Source organism: Heptranchias perlo, chromosome 14 (genome assembly GCF_035084215.1).
Source record: "Heptranchias perlo isolate sHepPer1 chromosome 14, sHepPer1.hap1, whole genome shotgun sequence".
Classification (NCBI taxonomy): Eukaryota; Metazoa; Chordata; class Chondrichthyes; order Hexanchiformes; family Hexanchidae; genus Heptranchias; species Heptranchias perlo.
Genome location: NC_090338.1, coordinates 69,892,167 through 69,903,410, shown reverse-complemented (window position 1 = coordinate 69,903,410; position 11,244 = coordinate 69,892,167).

The window sequence follows — 11,244 nt, the reverse complement described above, 5'->3', positions numbered from 1 at the left end:
GAGAGAAGTGTGATAGACTTCCCACCACGCCAGTCCAGACCGTGTCAATTTCAGATCCGACGAGATGCTGAAACTGCAAGGGGTTGGTAACCTGGTGTCACTAGAACCGCACGACCCTTGCCCGCTCGGTCCTGCCCTCCCAGACCAACCCCGCTCCCTCCCGTCTCCCTCTCGACATTACCCCCTACCGCATCGACCGGGGTCCCGCAATCTCAGGGCAGCAGCGAATTGACAACAGGGGAAGAGAAAGAGAAAAAAAAAACACGCGAACAAAATTATAGATTGATATATTTTTTTTTAAAAACAAGAACAATCTCCCTAAATGACAAGAAGGAATAACATTTCCATTCCATGGATTAGAGGTCCTTGTTGGTGCTCCCTTTAATTTTGGCCACTTCACCTCCCCTGCCCCTCTCCTTAGCATGACATCAGTGCTAACCCGTCACGTCCCATTACACCTTTCGTTTCTCCCATTTTTTTTGAAACTACAGTTTTCTTTTAATAGGAATTATACTCCCCCCCCCCCACTCTCTCTATCTCTCTCTAAAATGTCCAGTGTGGGCTTTTAAGTATTTGCGTTACTGGCTGGAAGAGCAACACTGGTAATAAATAAAGCAGGGAGCAGAGACACAGACAGACAGAGAGACAGAGAGGGAGAGAGAGAGAGAGACACTCACGCACACAGTGATATATATAGCAGGGAGGAGAGAGACAGGCAGAGAGACAGAGAGGGAGAGAGAGAGAGAGAGACACTCACGCACACAGTGATATATATAGCAGGGAGGAGAGAGACAGACAGTCAGGCAGAGAGACAGAGAGGGAGACAGAGAGAGAAAGAGAGACACGCACTCAGTAATATATAAAGCAGAGAGGAGAGCCAGACCCAGAGAGAAACAGACAGTCAGACAGAGGGAGACAGATAGATAGAGATAGAGCACTAAGTAATGCAGGGAGGAGAGAGACAGACCGACAGACAGAGACAGACAGACAGAGGGACAGAGTAATAAGTAAAGCTGTGAGTCAAAAGAGAGAGACTGACAGACAGAGAGAAACAGAAAGAGAGATAGAAAGAGAGACACACACAGAGTAATAAATAAAGCAGGGAGGAGAAAGAGACAGACAGAGAGATTGACAGACAGAGTGAAAGGGAAAGACAGATACAGAGAGGGACAGAGTAATAAATAAAGCAGGGAGGAGAGAGACAGACAGACAGACAGAGAGAGAGAAAGTTATAGGACTGTGAGAACTGCAGGCCTGCTTGGGATCAGAGGGGTTCAGACACTCTGGGTTGTGAACTGGAGATCAAAACTTTCAGAAACTTAGTGAATACATAAACATTCATCAGGAGAGATTCCAGCCTTCATCTTCCCCCTACACTTGATGTGCCCTGCTCAATGTCCCAGACCTCTACTCAGAATGGGCTGGATTTTCCTGTGAAAATAATGGCGAAGCTAACAGCGCTCACCGTTATTTCTGTGCAAATCAGTCAGCAACTTCCAGTGACAACACATGCGCAGTCAAACGCGGAAATCCGGAAGTTGCTGAAGGAGGTACACTGCTCCTCCATAATCTTTGAGAGAACGGTATCTTGCCGGCTGGCTCCCCATCCAAATGAAACGAACAGCGTGAAGTTCCTGCACTGACACCGCAAACACGGACTAAAGTCACCAGAAAAAGTCAGGGCTTCTCCATTCTTATGTAAGTACCCTTTTAACGGCTTGGTAAGTCTTAATGACTGCCAAACAGCCTCTCTGGCACTGAAAATTAACTTCAACAAGTGTGGAGTCTCATTCCTTCAGATTTTAATTGTTGTTGGACATTTAAAAAAAAATAACTTTTTTCTCTTTTTCTTTCTGTCTCTTTTATCTCTGTCTCTTAATTCAATATTTCTTACCCGCCCTTTATTTCACTTTCTGTACCTGATTTGACATTGAATTCACTATTCTAACTTACACTTCCTGGTTCAGTCTCTAAGCAGCTTATGCTTCAATCTGATTGGTTATGGAGATAGACAGTTGCTTGTCCTGTTCACACAGGTCCCAGATGCCCTTTAGCGGGTTCCGTTCTTTTTGCCTCTCTAATTTAGAGGAAGTTGCCGTGCAAAAGCTGATAGAAAGTCAATGGGCAAGAGAAAGTTTGAAGAACGGCGGGCACCGTTTCTTCGCCGCTCACAGCAAAATCCAGCACAGTCTATTTAAAATGAGTTCAAAACCACTTAACACCGATGGGATCACAAAAACTCCAAAAGATTAATTTTTGGGGATGAAATCAACAAATAATATTTGGAAGCAGGGAGGCTGTTGGGGCTACACAACTCTGGAAGTTTAATTTGATAATTCATTCCTTAAATTTACCAGGGATTGTTTAAGTTTGAGGTGTATATATTTAATAATGCAAATTAACCTCAATCCCAATATCCGCCTATTATGTTATTTGAGGCTATGGGGTATTGTTTAAAGTGTTTTGCAAGATGAATAAAGGCAGTTTAGTATTTTATTTTACTCATTATGTACAATCTTGTGATCTGTTCCAAAATATTGAGTCACAATTATTGCTCCTCTCACACCTGGACTATCCCGTTTTATCCCAATATAATAATTCTTACAAAGGAAAGGAGTTTGGGGGAAGAAATGTAATAATAATCACATCTTCATCCTGTCCTAAGCCTCAGAAACAAATTCACCTTCAACCACTTGGAGAAAGCACATTTATCAAGAGGCAAACCCGACAGTTCTAAAAAGCAAGACATATCAAAGATTGGGAAAGTTTGTCAAATACAAGAATTGCAGGTAGTTTTCATATCATAAGATTTATTTCAGATCTAAAGTGTTCTGGGAAAAATAAGCTTATTCAAATTGGTTCAATAATCGAAATAATTCAAGTTATTTTTAATTTGGAAATGATCTGAGTGCCAGGCCAGCGCTGTGCATAGTTCGGCTGTATGTGTGCCAATATGTGTTTGTGAGTGACTGTGTAATTATGAGCGTGTGTTTGCATATGTGTGCGTATGCCTGTTAATGTGTGTTTATATGTGTGTGTATATTTTTATGTATATATATATATATATATGTGCGTATATGTGTGTGTCTATATGTGTGTATATGTATATGTGTTTGTATATATATATATCTGTGTGTGTCTATATGTGCGTGTATGTGTGTGTATATATGTGTGTGTGTATGTATATGTGTGATTTTCGGCTGATTTTCTCTTTCATCTAGGCTCAGTGAGTAGCACTCTCGCCGCTGAGCCATGGGTCGCGGGATCAAGTCCAGAAATTTGATCACATAATTCAGGCCGACACTCCAAGTGAAGTACCGAGGGAGTGCTGCACTGTCGGAAGTGCTGTCTTTTGGATGAGACGTTAAATTGAGGTCCCGTCTGCCCACTCAGGTGTTTATAAAAGATCCCACGGCACCATTGGAAGAAGAGCAGAAGAGTTCTCCCTGGTGACCTGGCCAATATTTATCCCTCAACCAACATCACTAAAAACAGATTGGCACAGGTTTTCCTGTCAAAATAATGGAGAGACTAATGGCGCTCACTATTATTTATGCGCAAATCGCACTGCAACTTCAGGCGAGGGCAGATGCACAGTTGAAATATATAAAATTCTTAGAGAGCTTGACAGGGTAGATGCTGAGAGGCTGTTTCCCCTGGCTGGAGAGTTTAGAACTAGGGGACATAGTCACAGGATAAGGGGTGGGCGATTTAGGACTGAGATGAGGAGGAATTTCTTCACTCAGAGGGTGGTGAATCATTGGAATTCTCTACCCCAGAGGCTGTGGATGCTGAGTCATTGAATATGTTCAAGACTGAGATGGATAGATTTTTGGACTCTAGGGGGATCAAGGGATATGGGGATTGGGCGGGAAAGTGGAGTTGAGGTTGAAGATCAGTCATGATCTGACTGAATGGTGGAGCAGGCTCGAGGGGCCGTATGGCCTACTCCTGCACCTATTTCTTATGTTCTTATGTTCTTACATGGATATCCGGAAGTTGCTGTCCGAGATACGCCGCTCAACAATTTGTTTCCTGAAAACGGCATTTCACCGTTGGACTCACCACTGAAATGCACTGAACGATGTGAAGTTGCTGTATTTGCGCGATAGATACAAACTAAACTCACCACAGAAAGTTAGGGCTTGTCCATTTCAGTCTCAGTACCCTTTTTAATGGATTGATAAATGTTAATTACTGCCAAACAACCTCTCTGGCACTGAAAATTAACTATTACAAGTGTGTAGTCTCATTCCTTCAGCTTTTAATTATTGCTGCAGGTGTTAAAAAAAAATGTTTACCTATTCTTTCTGTCTCTTTTTTCTCTCTCTCTTAATTCAATCTTTCTTTCCCTCTCTTAATTTTGCTTTCTGTGCCTGATTTGACATAAAATTCACTATTTTAACTTGCACTTCTTGGTTCAGACTCTGCGCTGTTCATTTTACAATCCTTCAATCTGATTGTTTAAGGAGATACACAGTTACTTGCCCTGTTCACACAAGTCCCAGATGCCCTGTAGAGGGCACCGTATCATTTCCATCTCCCACTTACAGCAACTTCCAGTGCAAAGTCTCACAGAAATTAAATGGGCAAGGGAAAGTCTAACAAACGGCGGGCGCCGTTTGTTCACCACTTATAGTAAATTCTGACCTGTTATCTGGTTGTTATCACATTGCTGTTTGTGGGATCTTTCTGTGCACAAATTGGCTGCCACGTTTCCTACATTAGAACAGGGACCACACTACAAAAATTGGCTGGGAAGGGCTTTGGGATGTCTTGAGGTCGTGAAAGGTGCTATATAAATGCAAGCTCTTTCTTTAGCTAGCCCACGTATACCTCAGCTAACTTCAGCAAAGCAACAGCCACCTGCGGAGAGCAATTAACTCAACACCGACCAGGAAAAGAAGGTTAGAGCTTTAAAAGCCTGACTGAAACATCACTGAATACTGAATCCAGGCTTGACGGAGAGATCGCTCCAGTGGAATGAAGAGGCAGGTCACGAGTAGCTAATACGTGAATGGTAGGATGAATTCAAAGACAGAATTTCCAAACACAGAAAGATTCCCAATGCTTTTTATCTCACAGTTTAATATATAAAAGTTTGATGTTTGTGATGCCAATACAATTCAAAGGGATAGTTGTGGAAAAATGATTATTATCAGGATATTTTAACCTGAAGTGCAGATTCTTTTGCCTTCTCCAGCTGCCCCACTAAGTGAGGTGCCAATGCCGTGAGGTAACCTGTTCGATCCTAATCTCAATCTCCCTTCCTGTTCATTTCTTTTTAAACCACACAATGGAGTGGAGGTGCTTCAAAAACAGTTCTGCTGCCACCTGTGGGTCATTTTGCAGAACTGCAGTGAACCCCAGGCCTGTCAGCAGAGTGGAATTGCCTCAAGCCAGGCTTCTCATTTAAAACCACAAATGTGTGTCTATAAAAGTACGGAATAATCCTTAAACCTACAGGAAACCCTGCACACAGGAGCCACGATAAGCCACGATAAGGACATCACCTCTTCAAATGTCAGCTTGGTTCAGTGAGTAGCACACTGGCCTCTGAGTCATAAAGTTGTTGGTTCAAGCCCCACTTCAGAGATTTGAGCACAAAATGAAGGCTGACACTCCAGTGCAGTACTGAGGGAGAGCTGGTAGTTTTCATATCATAAGATTTATTTCAGATCTAAAGTGTTCTGTATTCAATAATTGGAATAATTCAAGTTTCATGTTTTATACCAAGTCCATTTTTATTTTGCAAGTGAACTGAGTGCCAGACCAACGCTGTGCATAGGTGTGTTTGTGAGTGATAGTGTATTACTATAAGTGTGTGTGTGCATATGCGTATGAATATGAGTGCGTGTATGTACTGTTTAATGTGTGTGTGTATATGCGTATGTATGTGTATATTTGTGTGTGTCTATGTGTTAATGCACATGTGTGTATGTATGTTTGTGTGTGCCTGTTAATGTATGTGTGTGTACGTATGTGTATGAATGTGTGTGTGCATGTTTGGGTGCATGGTAGTGTATGTGTGTGTGTGAATATTTGTGTATGTATGTGTGTGTATATGTGTGTATATATGTGCGTGTGCCTGTATATATGTGTGTAGATTGGTGTGTGTATTTGTGTGTATATATGTGTTAATGCACATGTGTGTATGTATGTTTGTGTGTGCCTGTTAATGTATGTGTGTGTACGTATGTGTATGTGTGTGTGCATGTTTGGGTGCATGGTAGTATATGTGTGTGTATGTGTGTGTGTGAATATTTGTATATGTATGTGTGTGTATATGTGTGTATATATGTGCGTGTGCCTGTATATATGTGTGTAGATCGGTGTGTGTGTATTTGTGTGTGTATGTGTCTGTTAGTGTATGTGTGTATAAATGTAAGGACTTGCACAACACCAGGTTATAGTCCAACAGTTTTATTTTAAATCACAAGCTTTCGGAGCTTTCCTCCTTCGTCAGGTGACGAAGGAGGAAAGCTCCGAAAGCTTGTGATTTAAAATAAAACTGTTGGACTATAACCTGGTGTTGTGCAAGTCCTTACATTTATCCGCCCCAGTCCATCACCGGCATCTCCACATTATGTGTGTATATGTATGTGTGAATATGTGTGTATGTTTGGGTGAATGTTAATGTATGTATTCATGTGTATATGTGTGTATATGTGTGTATTTGTGTGTGTATGTACACATGTGTGTGTATATGTGTGTGTGTGTGTGTGTTTCTGTGTGTGTGCCTGTTAAGTGTGGGTGTGCGTGTGTGCATGCCTGTTAATATGTTTGTGTGTGTGCACGTATGTGTGTGCCTGTTAATATGTGTGTATGTGTATGTTTCTCTGTGTGTGCCTGTTAAGTGTATGTGTGTGTGTATGTGCGTGTGTGCCTGTTAATATGTGTGTGTGTGCATATGTGTGTGCCTGTTAATATGCACTTGAATATTATCAGGATATTTTAACCTGAGGTGCAGATTCTTTTGCCTTCTCCAGCTGCCCCACTAAGTGAGGTGCCAATGCCGTGAGGTAACCTGTTCGATCCTAATCTCAATCTCCCTTCCTGTTCATTTCTTTTTAAACCACGCAATGGAGTGGAAGTGCTTCAAAAACAGTTCTGCTGCCACCTGTGGGTCATTTTGCAGAACTGCAGTGAACCCCAGGCCTGTCAGCAGAGTGGAATTACCTCAAGCCAGGCTTCTCATTTAAAACCACAAATGTGTGTCTATAAAAGTGGAGTTGAGATAAAAGATCAGCCACACACATACATTAACAGGCACACAATCACATATACACACACATATTTACACACATAGATTAACAGGTACACATGCACACACCGACACAGGCACACACACGCATATATACACACACAATAGTCCTTAAACCTGCAGGAAAACCAGCCACGATAAGCCACGATAAGCATATTGCCTCTTCAAATGTCAGCTTGGTTAAGTGGGTAGCACACTGGCCTCTGAGTCATAAAGTTGTAGGCTCAAGCCCCACTCCAGAGACTTAAGCACATAATGAAGGCTGATATTCCAATGCAGTATTGAGGAAGTACTGAACTGTATTGAAGGTAGTTTTCATATCATAAGATTTATACAGATCCAAAGTGTTGTTGGAAAAATAAGCTTATTCGAACTGGTTCATTAATCAGAATAATTCAAGTTACATGTTTTGTATCAAGTCCTTTTTTATTTGGCAAATGAACTGAGTGCCAGACCAACGCTGTGCATAGGTGTGTTTCTGTATGTACCAATGTGTGTTTGTGAGTGACAGTGTGTTATGAATGTTTGTGTACATATGTGTGTGTGCCTGTGTCTGAGTGTATGTGTTAATATGTGTGCGCATCAGTATATGTACCTGTTAATGTGTGTGTATATGTATATGTGTGTGTATCTTAGTGTGTGTGCGTCTGTGTGTGTATGTGTTAGTGCACGTGTGTATATATGTGTGCTTGTTAATGTGTGTGTGAGTGTGCATGTGTGTGCGCATATGTTTGGGCGCATGTTAATGTATGTATGTGTGTATATGTGTGTTGGTGTATGTGTGTGTATTTATGTGTATGTGTGCATGTATGTGTATGTATGTGTAAGTATATATATGTTTGTGTATATATATATATGTGTGTGTGCCTGTGTGTGAGAATATGTGTGTGCGTGAGTGTATGTACCTGTTGATGTGTGTGTGTGTAAATGTGTATGTATGTGGGCGCGCATGTGTGTGTATATTTGTGTGTGTGTGTGCGCGCCTATGTCGGTGTGTGCATGTGTATCTATTAATCTATGTGTGTGTATATGTGATTGTGTGCCTGTTAATGTATGCGTGCGTGTGCCTGTTAATGTATAAGAACATAAGAAATAGGTGCAGGAGTAGGCCATATGGCTCTTCGAGCCTGCTCCGCCATTCAGTAAGATCATGGCTGATCTTCTACCTCAACTCCACTTTCCCGCTCTGTCCCCATTTCCCTTGATTCCCTCAGTGTCCAAATATCCATCGATCTCTGTCTTGAATATACTCAATGACTGAGCATCCACAGCCCTCTGGGTTAGAGAATTCCAAAGATTCACAACCTTCTGAGTGAAGACTTTTTCCCTCATCTCTGTCCTAAATGGCGTCCCCTTATCTTGAGACTATGACCCCTAGTTCTAGACTCTCCAACCAGGGGAAACAACCTCTCAGCATCTACCCTGTCAAGCCCTCTAAGAATATTATATGTTTCAATGAGATCACCTCTCATTCTTCTAAACTCCAGAAAATATAGGCCCATTCTACTCAATCTCTCCTCATAGGACAACCCTCTCATTCCAGGAATCAATCTAGTGAACCTTCATTGCACCCCATCTAAGGCAAGTATATCCTTCCTTAGGTAAGGAGACCAAAACCGTACACAATACTCCAGATGTGGTCTCACCAGAGCTCTATATAATTTCAGCAAGACCTCCTTACTCTTATGCTCCAACCCCCTTGCAACAACATATCATTTGGATAAATTCACATATCCCCACATTGTGCTCCATCTGCCACCTTCTCGCCCACTCACTTAACCTGTCTATATCACTTTGCAGATTCTTTGTGTCCTCCTCACAGCTTACTTTCCCATCTAGCTTTGTATCATCAGCAAACTTGGATACATTACATTCGGTCCCCTCATCTAAGTCATTGATATATATTGTAAATAGCTGAGGCCCAAGCACTGATCCTTGCGGCACCCCACTAGTTACAACCTGCCAACCCGAAAATGACCCGTTTATTCCTACTCTCTGTTTTCTGTCCGTTAACCAATCCTCAACCCATGCTAATATATTACCCCCAATCCCATGAGCCCTAATCTTGTGAAACAACCTATTGTGTGGCACCTTATCGAATACCTTTTGAAAATCCAAATATACTACATCCACTGGTTCCCCCTTATCTACCCTGCTAGTTATACCCTCAAAAAATTCTAATAGATTTGTCAATGTGTATGTGTGTATGTGCGTGTGTATGTGCGTGTGTATGTGTGTATATGTGTGTGTATGTCTGCGTGCGCGTATTGGCTACTATCAACAGTTTCCCAATGGAAAGGTGTGAGACACTGTGCCCTGATTATCTGGCCCTATAACAATGACTATCTGCTCCTCGCAGTAGGAAACAGGGTCACCCCCGGGGATTGTTCATTTGGTTGTTTTATCAGAAGCAAACTCCTGTTCAGACAGCTCTGGGGGAGGGGGTCCTTTGCACATTATTTTGCTGGGGTAATTTCTACCATCCACCTTTCATCAAGGTTTCTGCCATTATTGTGCGGATGGGGCCATTCAAGATTGCTTTTAACACTGGTCCCTTATCAAGACTGAGAAAAGGCTGCAATTCTTCTCTCCCTCCAATTTCCTCCCACTTTTTCCTGAAGCTGTTGAGTTTTGCTGGAACTTGCTCCAGGGATCCCCTCAGCTACCTCACCGTGTTCCAGTTCTTCATTTACGAGTCCAAACAGCAAGTGTCAACAGGCTGTGAGGGCCATCACAGTCCATCGCCATCCTCTCCTCATCTGACCAACGCACACTACCCAGTTGGACACTCTAGACAGGGATCAGGAGATGGAACCACGTCTGATTTTATCTTCCGTCTTGGCTCAGCGGCAGCACTCTCACCGCTGAGCCAAAAGGTCGTGGGTTCAAGCCCCATCCCAAATATGTGAGCACCTAAACTAGGCTGACACTTCAGTGCAGTACTTTGAAGAAGAGCACGTATCCTAACAATATTCCTCCCTCAACAAAAACAGGTTAACACTCATCTCATTGCTGTCTGCGAGATCTTGCTGTATATAAATTGGCTGTTGTGTTTACCCACAAACACTTCATTGGCTGTGAAGTGGTTTGGGACATCCCGAGGATGTGAAAGGCGCAATATAAGTCCACATCCATTCAAGTTCCCAGAAACTTCAAAAGCAAACGATCAAAATATTTCCACCGACTTTCTTCCCCCTTGTCCTGAAGGTGCCGACTCTTGAATTGGTACATTTCCACTCACCAGCCTCTAGTAGTTCACCAATGTTGGTGTTGTTCTCCAATCAGTGAGAGTCGTCGGGGTATTCAGGAGGTCATCACAGAGAATCCACCCCATCTAATCTCTACCGATACACACTTTCCAGCAGGGGTCATGCAACAGAAGGTCAGGACCGGGAATCCTGGCTGCTTTTTCTTCACATCCGGAGCCAGTGATACCGAACATTCTGAGCCAGGCTGCTGCATCTAGTGCTGCTACATCTAACCTGCACTGCTGCATCAGATCTGAACTGTTGCATCTAATCTGCACTGCTGTACCTAACCTGCACTGCTGTACCTAACTCGTACTGTTGCATCTAACCCGCACTGCTGCATCTAAACCGCACCGCTGCATCTAACCTGCACTGTTGCTTCTAACCCGTAATGTTGCATCTAATCCGCACTGTTGCATCTAAATTTGCACTGCTGCATCTAACCTGCATAGTTGCAGCTAACCTGCACTGCTGCATCTAACCTGCACTGCTGCATCTAACTCGCACAGTTGCATCTAACCCATACTGTTGCATCTAACCTGCACTGCTGCATCTAACCTGCACTGCTGCATCTAACCTGCACTGCTGCATCTAACTCGCACGGTTGCATCTAACCCATACTGTTGCATCTAACCCGCACTGCTGCATCTAACTTGCACTGTTGTATCGAACCCACATTGTTATGTCTAACCCACAAAGTTTGACCTAACCTACACTGTTGTATCTAACCCA